Raw genomic sequence first — 18,058 nt, forward strand, 5'->3', positions numbered from 1 at the left:
TTTTCTGTTTTGAAGGATGACAATTTATTGTAAAGATAAACACCACACTTGATGAGGGTATAAGTAATGTTTTTTGTGGCAAGCACATACAATAGAACACTGGTAACCAAGGTAAATATGGGATTTGATGTATCGTATACATATATTAGATGAGTTCTATATCTGATGTTTTCCTCGAATTGGAGAACAATGGGGTTAATTTTGTTCCATCATAAACAAATTCTGCAACCTCAATGTGTAAGATAACTCTCATTATATTGAGAATATACAACTAAATTGAGAGGCTGTGTAAAGTTTTTAAATACAATGAGAATGATGTATAGCTCTGCCCTATATACAGAACTGTATGGACATTGAACTACTTTACTTATATTTTGTGGTTTATTATTTGCCTTACTTGATTTTTTGCATCAGTGTAGAATGAAAGAACTCCAAAAATAGGCATTTTCTCAACATATGCAGAAGAATCCAAAAAGTTTATTTATGAAACTGATACTCTCTGTTTTGGTATTATTGTTACTACTTTCCCCCAAAAGTTACTGCAGGCTGTTAGCCTTTATTCATTATCCTTCCATTAGGAGAAAATTTCTTCATTACTAAAAGATACAATAATATTGGCTGGGTCTCTTCCAGTAAGTTGAAAAAGCCTTAACTTATCTTTTAATATCATATCAGAGAACATTTCTTTATACATTACTAGTTTTTAATTATATTTATGTGGAAGGAATACCCATGCAACTATGCTGCCCTTCCTGTGCATTAACATTTCTGTGCAGCATTGTCTAGATGGTAAAATAACCAGAATGCACATGGTCCAAATGTGTTTCTAGTATTTGTTTATTACACATTCTCATTCTTTTCAGCCTCAGCAGATAATATTCTTCAACTAATTAGGTCTTTGTCTCAATTTAATGCCATATTCGGGTGTTTTAAATCATGCAATTCTCTGATAATTGTCTGTGGTTGAACGATTTCTCCAAGTAGTTTTCGAAGATCATTAAGAGTCTTGTAACGATCTCTTCTGATCTGTATTTTCAGTAGTCTAATTTTCTGTGAGTCCATTTCATAACCTAAATAATTAATGGTATGTCCTCATTATATTTTTCGTAGTAATTTTTCATCCCCAATGAGGCAAAGTTTACTTTACTGCTTCAAACATCTATTCCAAAGTACGTTAATTTGAATCAGACAGTAATATGTCATCCATATAATGATATATTAACTTGTTTATGAATGATTTCCAAAGGTTTTGCACAAAATACTGGAAGAATGTCAGGCTATTTAACATTCCTTTTGCAGCACCTTCCACTGAAATCTTTCTACAGGTTTAGAATTGTCATAGGTAGGTACTGTGAAGAAAACTTTTCTCTGTTTCTCTTGTAATGATATAATAAAGAAGCAATCTTTTCAATCTATAACTACAATTGTCCAATCCTTAGGTACTAGAAAAGGTAGTTATAACCCAAGATGTCAAGTGCCCATAGGCTGAAGTACCAGGATGATAGCTTTCATATAAGTATCCACCTTCCAAATTCAAGACTTTTTTGATAACAAATACAGGTGAATTCCATGGACAATTTGATTCTTCTGTATGTACAGCATTTAGCAGTTCCTGAAATAACTCAGCAAAGAGCTAGTCATTTTCATGAATTATCCTTATATTTACATAAAAACCACAAACAACATCTGCCATTCTTTCTCTTAATACATTCTCCATAAAATCTTACAGTCAGGTATAGAAGAAGTAACAACAATCACAACTTTGTTATAGAAGAAATATCCTGTCTGTGTTTGAGGACCAGTGCAATTCATGCTAGAAATAAGAGTCAGGATACAATTACATCAATGATATTTTTTACTTCTAATTAGTTGCAGGTGGGAATTTCAAAGTCCTCTTCACATTCAGGTGGGAGAGGCAATCATTGAATCTTAGTCTGTTGTGCAGGTCCCTCCATACAATGACAGATTTCAGAACCACAGGATCTATAACATGAGGGGACCAAAAAATAAATTTTCTGTGATGTCACTGTCTTGGCACTTATGTTTTGATTCATAGAATATTGATCACATCCATCCCTTTCAGTCCATTGGCATTAAAATGACAGAGTCTAGAATTCCCTTGTCAAGTCACCGAAATGTTCAACAAATTTTACTTATCCCTCTGTGCTTTTTCATTGAAAAGACTCCAGTTATGTGAATGTCATTTTGTAAAATATTGTAACCACCACAATCTAACGTTTTCTGCTCTTAGGTAATTAAGACATCTTAAATCGTAATCCTTCTCATGATTTCCTATCTCATCTTCTAAAATCTCAGTACCTCAAATGCCCATTTATGTGCATCTGTTCCTGATCCAGAATTCTGAACTTTTTGCTATCAATAGCCAAGGAGAACAGACAATACACATTAATAATCGACATTTCTGATTCAAATGGCTCTGCACTCTGACAATGTACACTTAGAGATTGCAATATCTGTTTTCTTTGCCTGTCACAGGGAGGTCTTTAAGAATATTTCCAATATGAAAGCACTCAAAATTTGTATTTAACTGTTTAAGGCATGAGAGAAACTTTTACTGTATTTTTCAAAAGTTGGAGCACAATGAGACCTTCATGAGGCTCATGATCAGGCACATTAGCAAGAATTTTAGTTACAAAAAAACCTTCTCTATTTAGGGATACCTATAACTGAAATTTAGAAATTTAAGGAGAGTTAAAATGTGGTAGTTTACCATAGATAGGCATCATCAGACAGAACACACAAACCAAAAGGCCTACATTGAAAATGCTTTTGATATTACTTTAGACATACCAGATACACATCCATAAATTTGATGGCATTTGAATACATGCTACATGACTCTACAAAATTTTGACTGTTATTGACAAAACAGAAAAATGCATTCAGGATTGTGAAACAAAGGACATTCTGTGGAAGTGTATAGGAGAAGATGATGTAATCTTTTAAAAATACAGAGGAGGAGGAAGAAAAGTGCAGTAAGCATTTCATAATGATTATATTCTCATGAAATCCAAAAGATGGAATGCCTCTAAAATTAACCAGATGATGACCTTTGCTATTTTATTACTTTAATTTTAAATATTTTGCTTCACATATCAATCCCAGTTCCCTCTCCCTCCCTATCCCCGCATCCACCAACATAAACCCCAGCCTGCCAGGCTTGTCCAAATCCCTTCCACAAAGGGGATACCCATAGTTTTTAATTTCACTGAGGTCAGGGTCCAGACACTCCCCTAAGATTCCAGGTTGAGACATCATCCCTCTTTATATTATGGACACACAAAGTCCATATGTATGCCTGGGGAAAGTACTGATCTACTGCCCAGTGCCCAATTGGTTGTCGAGGCCTGCTCACTGAATCTTACACTCAGGAGTTCAGGATCAGTCCCATGCTGGCCTCCCAGCTGTCAGTATGGTTTCCAAGGTTTCTGCCTTTTTGAGATCAGCTGTCTCTGCTGATTTTGCCAGCCCATTCTTTGGGAATATGCGCATTGCTGCTCTCTGTTGCTAGGTTCAACAGGTACATTTAGGGGTTTAACTGTGGATGTTTGCCTCTGCTTCCATCAGTAACTGAATGAAGTTGATAGGATGGCATATAAGATACACGTCAAGTTCATTATCAGTAATTGGCATTTAAGATAGTCTTTCCACAAACGCTTTGCTTGCCTGTTCGTGTCATCCTTTTAGATAGCTAGAGGGTTCACCAGTTTCTAGACCCTCTTCAAACTTATGACTCCATCTATTAATCCTGTTCTCCCTCTATTCTATTCCCACTCAAACTTCCTTTTCCCCATGATCTACTCTCCCGTACACTTCTCCACCCCTTCTCTTCTTCACATGTCCCACTCCCCCCACATCTTCTGCCATGTTCCCAAACTGTTCAGGAGATCTTGCCTCATTCCTCTTCTTTGGGGTACAGGTTCTTTCCTGTTTCACAGAATCTCTGTCAGTGAAATTGCAGACTGGCACTATCCTGATACATATCTAAAATCAATATAAAAATTAGTATATACCATGTTTGTCTTTTTGTAACTGGGTTACCTAAGTCAGGATGGTTCCTTTTATTGCCATCATTTGCCTGCCAATTTCAAGATTCCAATTTTTTTCTGCTGAGTAATACTCCATTGTGTGAATTTACAGCATTTTCTCTATCTTCTCATCAGTTGAGGGGCATCTGAGTTGTTTCCAGGTTTTGGCAATTACAAATATGCTATTATGAACATAGTGGTACAGATGTCCTTGTTGTGTGAATTAGAATCTTTTGGATAAATGCCTAAGAGTGGAATTCCTGGTCTTGTGGTATACTGATAACCATTTTCCTGAGGGATGTACATACTGATTTCCAAAATGGGTGTATGAATTATAACTCTCACTAGCAGTGGCAGTGTGCCCCTCTCTTTACATCCTCTCTGTCATAAATTGTACTACTGTATTATATTCAGGAAGCAGTTTCATGTACCAATTCATTGAAGAGTATCTCCTTATGTCTCTTCGAAGAGTTTCAGTTTGGTTGAATTTAGGTTTACATCTTTAATCCTTTTGGACATAAGTTTTGAACAATGTGTTACACATGGATCTATCTGCAGTCTTCTGCATGCCAATATACAGTTATGCCAGTATCGTTTGTTGAAGATGGTTTATTTTTTCCATTGTACAATTTTCATTTCTTTATCAGAAATCCAGTGATTATAGGTTTGTGGATCAATGTCAGGGTGTTCAACTCGATTATATTGTTCTACCTGTCTATTTTTCTGCTAATACCATGATGCATTCAAGACTATAGTTCTGTAATAGTGCTTGAAGTTAGGGATGGTGATGCCTCATGAAATTCCTTTATTGTATATGGTAGTTTAGGCTATCCTGGATCAATTTATCCCATTTTTTCCACTAGCATTCTAGGTCACATAGCATGGAATTCCTTGTGAGGTCATTGATGTAATCACCAAATATCATTAGTCATTCTGTGCTTCTTCTTTGAAAAGACCTCAGCTGTTTGAATGGCATCTTGTAAAATCTCTTTTAACCATCTCAATCATAACCTTTCAGTTCCAATGTAAACATGCTATCTTAAACCTTAAAGCCTCCTATGATTTCCTAATTTAATATTCAAAATTTTCTGATTTATATGTCTGTGAACTCTTACAATGTTGTCTCAGAGTTTTCATGATTTATTTTGTTTTTCTGTTAAAGGGGTTACTCTAAGCATACTTTGTGTAGAAAAGCACGCACACCTGCACTTAACCTTTAAAGAATGAGATAGCGTTTTACTGTACTTCTTCAGAAAGTTGGTATATAATGTGAACCACAGGAGACTCATGATCAGACAAGTTATCAAGAATTAATGTTGCAAAAAATTATGCTCCTTTTGTACCCTGGGGAATGTCCACTATTCAGACCAAGCACTCAAGGGGGATCATTAGAATTCTTTTCTGGGGACCATAAGGCAGATGGAAACTCACAGTGTTAATGTGCACTAATGGACATATTAGTAAGACAAACACAGATACCATTTAATTTTCTTAGGTGGTTCTTGTGCAATTAATAATCTTGAAGGTACATATCCCACAATGGTGCTTAGGCAGAAATGTCACAGGGAAATTATAAAGCATTGCACAAAGATCAGCAGATGAGTCTTCTTGGACCTTGTAAGACACAATATATGATCACATGTTAAAATGTTTTCAGCATTCCTTTAATATGCCTTCCCAATGCTCTGTCAGGTACCTCAAAGAATGGGAACAGTGACGATGAGGGTGGAACAAATGAATGGTTAAAATTGTTTAGGGATTGGGTAGCATGACATGTTAGACCCCTGGACAGCACAATTAAAATGGTTGTGAAAGCCATTATTGTATTAAAATGGTTGTGAAATCAATTATTGTATGAAAAGGATTGTGAAAGCCATTATTGTATGAAAATGATTGTGAAAGTGATTATTGTATGACAAGGATTGTGAAAGCCATTATTGTATGAAAAGGATTGTGAAAGCCATTATTGTATGAAAAAAATTTTCTTGTTGGGCTGGAGAGATGGCTCAGAGGTTAAGAGCATTGACTGCTGTTCCAGGGGCCCTGAGTTCAATTCCCAGCAACCACATGGTGGCTCACAACCATCTAATATTCAATTTGGTGCCCTCTTCTGGCATGTAGGCAGAAAAGTGCATATGTAAAAAAATAAATCTTTAAAAAAATTTTTTTCTTGTTGAATATGGAGGAGGGGTGGGTTGAAGAGGGTGGAGGGGAGGTGGGAGAGAGTGGGGGAGAGACTTCGGTCAGGATGTAAAATTAATTAATAATTATTAGGAAAAAGACTATAGGATGATAGAAATTTCATATTATTAAAATATGTTTATGTATAAAAATTTTAGGGGTGCTGGTGGAGGGACAAGGGAGGAGGGGTGGGAGAGGGAGCTGGGATTGACAACTGAAGCATGCATGTTTCTAATTTAAATAAAAGCATAAAAAAAGAGCTAAAAATGTTTTCAGCAAACCTTTAATATGCCTTCCCAATGCTCTGTCAGGTACTGCAAACAATGAGAACAGTGACGATGAGGGTGGAACAAATGAATGGTTAAAATTGTTTAGGGATTTGGTAGTTAGACCCCTGGACAGCACAATGGCGTTTTCTTGGTATTGTGTGCCTGCCAGCTGCTCATCATAACTCATTCAAATTAAATCAGGATTCATTTATACTGGATGTTGTTCAGGGAATAACCCTGACACTGTCTTTTTTATATTTTATTTTCCAGTTTAAATTTAGATAAGAAACAAGGTTGCTTCCGTTGGCCTTTCCTGGGAAGTCATTAGGGATGCAGGTCCACAAGACAAACATCATCATAGTGAACAAGAAAGTCTATGGTGCCAAGGCTCACAGTAACCCATATTTATCAATCCCTCTAGGTTAACATTTGAAAGTCACTACTGGAGTTTACTAGTCAAATAAATAGGCAGTCCACAAAAAATTGTTTAGGGATGCAAACATGTAAACAAAATAAAAATTTGTCATTATCTCCCCCATGGCATTGATTAGTAATTGTCTCCAATTATCATGATTGAGGCGTTGGGCTTTCAGAAGCTGTGCGTTGCAATTCTGCTGGCACTAACTTACAACTATTAGCGTGCCAAACTTTTCCTTGACTAAGACAATTGACTGTGCTTGATCCCTTACAGGAATCTAATGCCGGCTGAACATTTGTCTGAAGGTTTCAGAGACATACCTGCTGGATGGTCTTTATCAGACTGGTAAGTAGCACTGTTTGTGCCGTAATAACAGGTATAGCTACCCGTTCTGAGAACGCAGAACTATGATGAAAAACCAATGTCATGAAGTGAGTTGATGACATAAAAATCATGCACACAAGGCCTATGTTGAGGCACAGGCTAAAGGACAGGATAGAAATTAGGGCATAATCTATTCAAGTATTTACCATAGGCCAGTGCACAGGCCCAAATTCTCCCAGCAGTTTTTTCCCTGTCTGGGGTATCCTGTGACGTCCAGGTGCTCTTTGTGAGTAGAGCACTGAGACTGCTTCAGAAGGCACTTTTTGGGGCAACCTATGTATGTCAATGCTGGCTGTTATCAGCATTCTGCTCATTTCCATATCTTCTATCTCCATTTCAGTGATCAAGAATGCCAATTTGGTGCCCCAGTCATTTCACCTTCAGGTAAGTGGAAAGATAAGGTTAAGTTCTTCAGAATCTTTTGGATGTCTGTCTTCAAATATTAGAAAGCATGACATTCTTTGAATCCGGTGACACATAAAGAACAGAACTTGTGCTCTCCCTTCTCCTAGGCATAAAATGATTAAAGGATGGTATTTCAAATTGCCTTGTCTTGTAGAATTCAAATTAGTAGGCATTGGAATCAGAACAATGACAATTGGGGGAGGTGGGACATAAGGATTGGTTCAGGACATTCAGGCCCTGAATGTTGCACAGCTCAGTAGAGCTGAATGTGAACTTGATATTCCTGTCTTTGGGAGTCTTTCTACCTCCCTTGCTGATTGATAGATCACGGGCAGGAGCTTCATGTTCTTGCTGAGTAAGGAGGGTGATATGCTCCAAACTTGCAAAGATGGCACTTAGAAATATCCACCTTGCAGGCCATCAAATGAGAGAGATCAATTGGTTACTCCTCTGTGGCTCATAATGTAGACGGAGACTCACAAAGTTCTAGTGCACTAATGAACATATCAGTTAGGCAAACTCAGATTCCTTTTCCTTTCTTTAAGTTTAATGAACTTGCCTTTCCATGCAGGCATCAGGACAAATAAGGAAATTAGACAGGGTGTATCTAGGCAGTCATTCCCCACTTTGCCTAGAAGTACAGGCTCATCATCATCTGGAGACACACTCACAATACATCAGTAGCATGGAATTTCAACCACATGAAAGGCATTCCAAGCAGCAAAGGCTTCCTTTGCTCATTTGATGAGGATAGTGCTAAAAGAAAGTGTATAGGTGTCCTAATTGTGCAGTGCTTCAGAAATTAAGAACTTTGAGCATACCCATCTTACTATAGTTATTAGGCAGTCATTTCAAAGGGAAATGGTATAGTGCTGTGCAAAATACAGCAGATATTTTGGACCTTTTATGACAAAGTGCATGATCAGATGTTTTAAATGCTTTCACCAGACCTATAATGTGCCTTACCAATGATCAGTCAGCTAATGCTATGAATTCAGGCATTGTGAATGAAGGGATAAACTTGTATAGGGATGGCTAACAGGTAAACCAGTATTAAAATTTTTCATTATCTCCTCTATGGATTTGATTACCAAATGGCCCCAATTATCATGCTCGAGTGTTTGGACCTTCAGAAACTGTGAATTCCAATTCCTCTGACACTGATATAATATTTTAGCAATGAAAAGTTGTCCTTTAACAAGAGAACAGATTCTGCATAATACATTGCAGGAGTCTAATGCCCACTGACAATTTGTCTGAAGATCACCGAGACCTAAATACTACATGGTATTTGTCATCTTAGTAAGCAGCTATATTTGTGTTCTACTATGAGTTATAGCTATCCCTTCTGAGGACAAGGTCTGTAGTGACAAACGAATGATCTGAAGAGAAGTGATGATATAAAAACCATGATTAAAAGGTTATGCTGAAGCCCAGGCTAAAGGACTGGTGAGAAAGTGGGGCGTAGTATTATCATGCCTTTATAGTGGTGCAGTACACAGGCCCCTATTTCACCCAGCATTGTTTCCCTGTCTGGGGAGTCATGTGAGTTCCATGTCCTCTTCTTAGAGGAGCACTCAGCCTGCCTACGAAGGCACTATAGCAGGAAATCTATGTATGTCAATTCTGGCAAGCCTTAGTAATCTACTAATGTCAATATCTTTATTCTGCATTTCAGTTATCCAGGATGCAGTCTTGGTGCCACAATCATTTCACATTCAGGTAAGTGTGTTAAGATCAACTGGTATTCTCTCCATTGCCTAGATTCACAGGCTTATAATCCTATGGAGACCCACTCACCACACATCATGGGCCTGGAATTTCAAACACATGCATGACATCCCAAGTTCCCAGGTATACCGTTGCATATGTGAAAAGGAATGGGCCTAGATTCAGGTGTATGTATTCAGGTGTAGTGCTTGGGCAATAAATAACCTTGAGGATAAGCATCTTACAATGGTGATTAGGGAGTGATTTCAGTGGGATATGGGATAGGGATGTTTATACAACATCAGATGAGATGTTGGACAATTTATGACATAGTTCATGATCCGACGCTAAAATGTTTCCACCAGACCTATAATATGCCTTCACAATAGTCTGACACCAAATCTATGAATGCAGTTAGTGATGATGAGGGTGAAACAAGTGAAGGTTTAAACTTGTCTAAGGGTGGCAAACAGGTAACCACTATTATAATGTTTCATCATCTCCCCCATGGCCGAGATTAGCAATTGCCACTAATTATTGTGCTGCAGAGTTTGGGTGTTCCAAAGTATGTCATTGTGATTCTGTTGACAATAACCTAGCATTTTGGAACCACAAAACATTCCTTGACCTAGTAGACTAATTCTGCTTGATCCCTTGCAGGAGCCTAATGCCGGCAGACCATTTGTCTGAAGCTCGCCAAGATCTTCCTGCTAGATGGTATTTGTCGTCTTGGTAAGCAGCACAGTTTGTGTTCCACTATCAGGTATACGTATGCCTTCTGAGGACGCGGGTCTATGATGACAAACCAATGTCATGAAGAGAGGTGATGACATAAAAATCATGCTCACTTGGATTACGCTGAGGCCCAGGCTAAAGGACAGAGGGAGAAATGAGGGCCATGTCTCATCTAGACTTTATCATAGTGCAGTACACAGGCCCTCATTCACCCAACATTGGTTCCCTATCTGGGGAATCCTGTCAGGTCCAGGTGCTCTTCTTTGATGAGCACTCAGCCTGCCTCAGAAGGCACTTGTTGAAGCACACTATATATATCAAGGCTGCCAGGCATAAGCACTCTACTCATATCATTCTATTCCCTTCTGCATTTCAGTGATCCAGCATCCTGATTATTCACCCCAGTCATAAGCTATTCAGATAAGAGTCATCAGCATGCTAAGTGCCTTCATCTCTTTTGGATCTCTGCCTTCAAATATTAAAAACAATGACCTTCTAGGATTCCTGTGATACTTGGGGCACAGAACTTGTGCTCTTGCTTCCTTTTGTGGAACCTGAAGTTCTAAGCCCATAAAAAATGGTAATTTACTCTGCCTTGTCATGTATAGTTCCAACTAATAGGTATTAGGAACCAGAGCTGAGACTGTTGGGGGAGGTGGGACAAAAGGATTGGGTCAGAATGATCAGGCACTGTCCCTTGCACATCTCAGTGATAGGTTTATGTGATCTTGAAATCCATTCCTTCGAGGGTCTATCTACCTCCCATGTTGCCTGGTACTTCCGGGGCAAGAGTTACATGTTCTCGCTGTGTCAGGAGGTTCACATGCTCTGAAGTTGCAAAGAATGTGCTCAGGTATGTACAGTATACAGACTCTGGACTGCAGAAAGATCAATAAGTTATTTTTCTGTCGGTCAAATGGCAGACAGAGTCTCAAAGTGTTCTACTGCACTGATGGATATATCAGTAAATCAAGCTCAGTTACCTTTTCCTATTTTTAGGATTAGTGAATTTCTCCTGCCACGCAGGCATCAGGCAACATGAGACAATTCCACAGCTTGCTTTTAAACAGGCATTCCCCTCTTTGCCTAGATACAAAGGCTCATTATCCTGTGGAGATCAACTCACCACACATGAGTGGCATGGAATTTCAAACACATGAATGACATACAAAGCTTCAAATCAGGTTATAAGGAACGGGGCAAGAGAACATGTGTGGGGATGGTATGCATGTGGTGCTATTGCAATTAAGAACCTTGTGGGTACGCATCCTTCTATGGTGATTAGGGAGTGATGTCAGAGAATAATCGTATAGCGCTGTGCAAATAAAAGTAGATGACACGTCTTTGCCATTGTAAGACATTGTCCATAATCAGAACCTAACAGGTTTTCAGCAGACCTATAATATGCCTTCCCAATATTCTGCCAGCTAATGCTATGAATATAGGCAGTGAGGATGATGGTGAAACAGGAAAAGTTTAAGTTTGTCTAGGGGTGGCAAACAGGTAACTACCATTAAAATTTTACATTTTCACCCCAATGAATTGATTAGCAATTGACGCCAATAAACTCGATCGAGAGTTTAGATGTACAAAAGCTGTGCTTTGTAATTCTCCTGACAATAACTTGCAACTTTTGAATTCCCAAATTTTTTCTTGACTAAGAAAACTGATTCTGTATTTGAAGGAACCTAATGCTGCCTTACCATTTGTCTGAAGTTCTCTGAGACCTACCTTCTAGATGGTCTTTGTCATCCTGAAAGCTGCACTGTTTGTTTCCCCCTATCAGGCATAGCTATGCCTTCTGAGGACCCAGGAATCTGATGAAAAATGAATGTCACTTAAAGAGGTGATGACATAAAAATCATATTCAATAACATGACACTGAGTCCCAGGGTAAATAACAGGGACGAAATGTGGGCCTAGTCTCCTCAGGTCATTCTCATAGGCAAGATCACAAGCTTTCCTTTACACAGCATTGTTTCCCTTTGTGGGGAATACTGTGAGGTCCAAGTTCGGTTCTTTAGCAAAGCACTGAACCTGCCTCAGAAGGCACTTGTTAGGACAAACTCTGGATGTCACAGTTGCAAGGCATAAGCACTCTGCTCATGTCCATCTTTTTCTTCTACATTTCAGTTATCCTGGATGCACACTTGGTGCCCCAGTCATTTCATCTACAGGTAATTGGGAAGATCATATTAAGTGCTTCATATCTTTTCTATCCCTGCATTCAAACATTAGAAAGAATGAATTTCTAGGAAATCAGTGACAGTTAAGGCAATGAACATGTGCTCCCCCTTCCTTTTGGGAGTTCCCTAGGACTAAGCCCATGAGAAAAGACTGTTGATCCAAACTGCCTTGTTTTGTAGAATTCCAAGTAGTAGATACTGGGAAACAGAGCAGTGATTGTTCAGGGAGGTGGGACACATTGATTGGGTCTGGACATTCAGGCCCTGTCCATTGCACATCTCAGTGATTGCTGAATATGCTCTTGAAAGCCCTGCCTTGGGGTGTCTTTCTATCTCCATTGTTGATTGTTACAATTTAGAAAGAGCCTCATGTTCTCAGTAGGAAAATCACGGATCTACTGCCCAGTGCCCAACTGGTTGCCCAGGAATGCCCACTGAATCTTACACCCAGGGGTCAGGATCAGTCTCATTCTGGCCTCCCAGCTATCAGTGTGGGGTCCAAGTTTACCAGCTTGTTCAGATCAGCTGTCTCTGCTGGTTTTGCCAGCCCATTCTTTGCGAATTTGCTTATTGTTCCTCTCTCTGTGTCACTCAGTTCCACAGGTCCAGTTCAGTGTTTAACTCTGGATATTTGTCTCTGCTTCCATCAGTAGCTGAATGAAGGTGATAGGATGGCATATAAGATGCATGTCAAGTTCATTATCAGTAATGGACATTTAAGGTAGTCTCTCAACTATCACTTTGCTTGCCTGTTTGTGTCACACTTTTAGATCGCTAGTGTTTTCCTGGGTGCCAGATCCCTCTTCAAACTTATGACTCCATCTATTATTGTATTTCTAATCCTGTTCTTCCTCTATTTTGCCCCACTCTCAGCCTTCCTGTTCCCAATTACCAACTCTTCCCTACTCTTCTCCGCCTTTCTCTTCTTCCCATCTCCCACTCCCCCCCATCTTCTGCCATGTTCCCAAACTGTTCAGGAGATCTTGCCTCATTCCTCTTCTCTGGGGTACCATGCATATCTGCCTTAGGATTTTTTCTGTTTCACAGACTCTCCGTAAGTGGAATTGCAGACTGGCTCTATCCTGACACATATGTAAAATCCATATAGAATTGAGTATATACCGTGTTTGTCTTTTTGAGATTGGGTTACCTAAATCAGGATAGTTTCTTCTAGTGCCATCATTTGCCTGCCAATTTCAAGGTTCCACTGTTTTTTTCTGATGAGTAGTACTTCATTGTGCGAATGTACAGCATTTTCTCTATTCTCTCCTCAGTTGAGAGGCATCTAGGTTGTTTCCAGGTTGTGGCAATCACAAATATACTATTATGAACATAGTGGTACTGATGTCCTTATTGTGTGAATTTGAAGCTTTTGTTTATATGCTTAACAGTGGCATTCCTGTGTCTTGTGGTAGACTGATTCCCCTTTTCCTGAGGAATCTCCATACTGATTTCCAAAGTGGGTGTATGAATTGACACTCACACCAGCAGTGGCAGTGTGTGCCCCTCTCTTCACATCCTCTCCAGCATAAATTGTACTACTGTGTTATATTCAGGAAGTTGTCTCCTGTATGAACTCATTGATGAGTATCTCCCAAATGCTTTTCGAAGAGTTTCAATGTCGTTGGATTTATGTTTACATCTTTGATCCTTTTGGACTTAAATTTTGTGCAAGGTGATAAAAATGGATCTATCCGCAGACTCCTGCATGCCTATATACATTTATGGCAGTGTCGTTTGTTGAAAATGGTTTTAATTTTTCCTTTGTATAATTTTAGATTCTTTATCAAAAATCAGGTGATTATAGGTTTGTGGATTAATCTCAGGTTGTTAGATTGATTACATTGTTCTACCTGTAAATTTTTCAGCTAATACCATGATATTTCCAAGACTATAGCTCTGTAATAGAGATTGAAGCTAGGGATGGTGATGCCTCATGAAATTCACTTATTTATATGGTTATTGTGGGTATCCTGGATCTATTTATCCCGTTTCTTTCCACTAGCATTCTATGTAACATAGATTGGAAATACTTGTGAAATCACTGATGTATTATGCCTTCTGAGGTCCCAGGAATATGGTGATAAATGAATGTCTCTAAAAGAGTTGATGACACAAAAATCATACTCAATAACATAACAATTAATCCCAGGGTAAAAGACAGGGAAGATATTTGGGTATAATCTCCTCAGGTCATTCTCATAGGCAAGTGCACAAGCCCTCATTCACACAGAATTGTTTCCCTTTGTGGGGAATCCTGTGTGGTCCAGATGCTGTTCTTTAGGAAAGCAACGAGCCTGCCTCAGAAGACACTTGTTGGGAAAAACTATATGTCAGTGCTGCAAGGCATAAGCACGCTTCTCATGGCTATCTCATCTCTTTCCTTCAGCATTTCAGTTATCCAGGATGTAGACCATATGGCTCAAGTCATTTCCCCTTCTCATGGCTATCTCATCTCTTTTGTTCAGCTTTTCAGTTATCCAGGATGCAGACCATATGCCTCAAGTCATTTCCCCTTCAGGTAAGTGGAAACATCAGGTAAAGTGCCTTGTATCTTTTTTATCCTTGCCTTCGAACATTAGACAGCATGAAATTCTAGGAAACCAGTGACAGTTAAGGCAATGAACTTGTTCTCTTCCTTCCTTTTGGAAATTCCCTAGGACTAAGTCCATGAGAAAACACTGTTGATCAAAACTGCCTTGTTTTGTAGAATTCCAAGTAGTAGATAGTGGGAACAGAGGAGTGACTGTTCAGGCAGGTGGGACACCAGGATTGGATCCGTACATTCAGGCCCTGTCCCTTGCACAGCTCAGTGATAGCTGAATGTGATCCTGAAATACCTGCCTTGCCGTATCTTTCTACCTACCTTGCTGATTGTCACTGCCGAGAAAGAGCTTCATGTACTCACTGTGTCAGGAGGGTGTCATGCTCCAAACTTGCAAATTCGGTACTTAAGAATGTCCAGCATACAATCCCTCAACTGCAGGGATATCATTTGATTAATTCTCTGGGTCGCATAAGGCAGACAGTGTTCTAGTGCACTAATGAACATATCAGTTAGGCAAATTCAGATACCGTTTCCTTTCATTAACTTTAGAGAACTTGCCCTGCCTTGCAGGCATAAGGCCAAATGAGGCAATTAGGCAGGGTTCATCTGGCAAGGCATTCTGTTCTTTGCCTAGATTTATAGACTCATCATGATGTGGAGACCCACTCACCACACAAAATTGGCATGAAATTTCATTCACATGAATGACATCCCATGCTTCAAAGGCTTCCTTTGCGCATGTGAAAAGGAATGTGTCAAGAGAATGTGGGTAGGCATCCTAGGCAGGCTGTGCTTGCACAATTATGATGTTTGATTGTAAACATCTTACTATACTGATTAGTTAGTAATTTCAGAGGGAAATGGGATAGCGCTGTGCACAGAACTGCATATTACAGGCTGGAACTTTTATCCCAACCTTAAAATAATACAAAACAAACATTGACAAGTATAAAATATCCAGCAAAGTCAACAGAAGGAAATTTGGGCTTGGAATACACACATCTACTTCCTGCTGAAATTGGATGATGACAATCTCATTGCGACCTGTTGGAAGAAAAATGTTAGTGTAACAAGAATCTTAAGTAGGTTAGACAGTCTCAGTTTGGCACGAGATGGTTGACGGAATTTCTGGAATGGAGTTTTATTGTTGATTGAAGATCTTGCCCGAAGGTCTGGACAGATTGTAGGAGGTGCACTGTATCAGTTCCTTGTTCTCGTGTTGTGCCGATTGATGCAGTTCCAATACAGTTTCAGGGTGGATGTTGTCAGGTGGAGTTGATGAAGTGGGGCAGTTCAGATGCATCAAGTCAAATCAGGTGGAGTCCAAAAAGTGGAGCCTCATCCTCTTGCAGAGCAGTTGAAGATTGGTGTTAGGAAGTTCCTTGTTCTCTGGAAAACTCAAATATTTATGTTTACTAAGGAATTTTCAACTATTATATGTATGATTACTTTGAAAGGCAACAATAAGAATATAGTAAACATGAAGAAGATTAGACTTTCTGAAAAGGAACAGAGTACACACAAATGAGAGACCCTAATTTTGTTTTCTTCTGTCTTATATCACTATAATATTGATTTAATACAGAAACTCTGAATTTTATTTTAACAATAAGCTTGCATTAAGATTAGGAAACCCAATCCAACTCCAAAGCCAGCTTCAGGTAAATGAATGGGGACTAAAGCATATTAAGAAACAAAAATAAATGGATATTATGAAAAACAATTTAAAGAGACTTAGACTTTGATTCCACACAGTGAATTATTATTTGTTTGATGATTCTCCGAATAGCTATCAATTCTTCTTCAGGTATCCATATGTCCAGTATTTCTTTTGCTGTTTGGATATATGTTTTCCTGTGAAGACAATAAACAAAACATTTCTCATTCTTTTTTTGAGGTCTCCTTTAACCATAGTAGAATATGACCATGTAGAGAACATCTCCTGTGGTTTCTTCTTTTTGGATCGAGTCTTAATTATTATGATGGAAACCAAAATTTTTCTTCTCCTGTGGAAACAAAGCCAAAACATCTTCCACAACGTAATGCATATCTTGGTTTCCAGACTGATGTCATAACAACTTTGAAATACTCTGGATGGTGCAGTTCAGAAATTTTCTCTCAAGTCCCGTGTCATCCTGCAGCAGTTTTTCCTTTTCATTAGCATTAACAATCTTCAATGTTAATAAAACATTATGTAATCTGTGTTGGGGTCTTTGTAAAACCTGGATGCTTTTAGACACATTTTTTTAAGGTTCAGTTAGATCTTTCAACAACTGCTTGTCCTTTGGGATTGTGAGTTTCACCAGATACATGTTTTATATTATAATATTTGGAAAACGGTTCCAATTTGCTGGAGAGGTTTGTTGGAGCATTGTCAGCTTTTATTTGTGCATTTATACACATTACAGCCATAAAGTCTAAGAGTTGTGTGATAACAGAATCAGCCTTTTCAGAGCTGGAGGCAGTAATACATTGTTAATCTCAGAACGTGTCTATGGTGTGGTGTAAATATTTCAATCTGACAAATTCTTAAAAGTGAAAAATTCCGTCTGCCAAATTTCATTTCTGCAAATAACTTTGGGATTACTGCTTGCTGATAATGGACTTTGATTGTAGAATAAACAGGTGGGGCAGTTTCTTACATTTTGGACTTGTTACCAAAGGGTTGAAAAATCCTTCTTTAAAACTTTGCTGTTAACATAGTGTTTCTTATGAAAGTCTGAAGCTTCCCACACATTTTCTATTAATAAAGGATCAATCTTATCTTTGCCTTATACTAGAGGACCTGGCTCAACCATATGGGATCTGATGTGTCTTATACATATATTAGATGAGTTCTATTTCTGATGGTTTTCTGTAATTTTAAAATCAATGAGGTTAATTCTGGACCATCATGAATGAACTCTGCAGTCTCAATGAGGAAGACAACTCTCTCTGCATACTGAGAGTCTGTTACTATTTTGAGAGGCATTGTTTTTTTTTGTTTTTTTTTTTTTGGTTTTTCGAGACAGGGTTTCTCTGTATTGTTTTGGAGCCTGTCCTGGAACTCTCTCGGTAGACCAGGCTGGTCTCGAACTCACAGTGATCCACCTGTCTCTGCCTCCCGAGTGCTGGGATTAAAGGCGTGCGCCACCAACGCCCAGCTTTGAGAGGCTTTGTAAAGTCTTTAAGTA

The 18,058-nt window shown here is 38.8% G+C and overlaps 1 long non-coding RNA gene and 5 other non-coding genes across 7 annotated transcripts; all 6 read left to right on the forward strand.

Annotated features, from left to right (window-relative positions):
* Nucleotides 1-6,498: 6,498 nt before the first annotated feature.
* On the forward strand, nt 6,499-17,891 carry LOC121138148. 2 transcript variants are annotated; one of them, XR_005875330.1, is made up of 5 exons: nt 6,499-7,262; nt 7,642-7,685; nt 9,385-9,428; nt 10,077-10,148; nt 14,806-17,891. It is a non-coding gene; the product is annotated as an uncharacterized LOC121138148 (long non-coding RNA). The 2 variants fall into 2 exon arrangements; XR_005875331.1 differs by lacking the exon at nt 14,806-17,891 and adding an exon at nt 10,528-12,821.
* LOC121138152 lies at nt 7,320-7,397 on the forward strand. The gene has a single exon (XR_005875335.1). It is a non-coding gene; the product is annotated as a small nucleolar RNA SNORD115 (small nucleolar RNA).
* LOC121138150 lies at nt 9,064-9,141 on the forward strand. Its single transcript, XR_005875333.1, has one exon. It is a non-coding gene; the product is annotated as a small nucleolar RNA SNORD115 (small nucleolar RNA).
* Nucleotides 10,205-10,283, forward strand: LOC121138149. The gene has a single exon (XR_005875332.1). It is a non-coding gene; the product is annotated as a small nucleolar RNA SNORD115 (small nucleolar RNA).
* On the forward strand, nt 11,963-12,041 carry LOC121138151. Its single transcript, XR_005875334.1, has one exon. It is a non-coding gene; the product is annotated as a small nucleolar RNA SNORD115 (small nucleolar RNA).
* On the forward strand, nt 14,409-14,487 carry LOC121138153. Its single transcript, XR_005875336.1, has one exon. It is a non-coding gene; the product is annotated as a small nucleolar RNA SNORD115 (small nucleolar RNA).
* Nucleotides 17,892-18,058: the final 167 nt, after the last annotated feature.

The sequence above is a fragment of the Mesocricetus auratus genome, unplaced genomic scaffold (genome assembly GCF_017639785.1).
Source record: "Mesocricetus auratus isolate SY011 unplaced genomic scaffold, BCM_Maur_2.0 scaffold_5487_pilon_subseq_1:18058_obj, whole genome shotgun sequence".
Classification (NCBI taxonomy): Eukaryota; Metazoa; Chordata; class Mammalia; order Rodentia; family Cricetidae; genus Mesocricetus; species Mesocricetus auratus.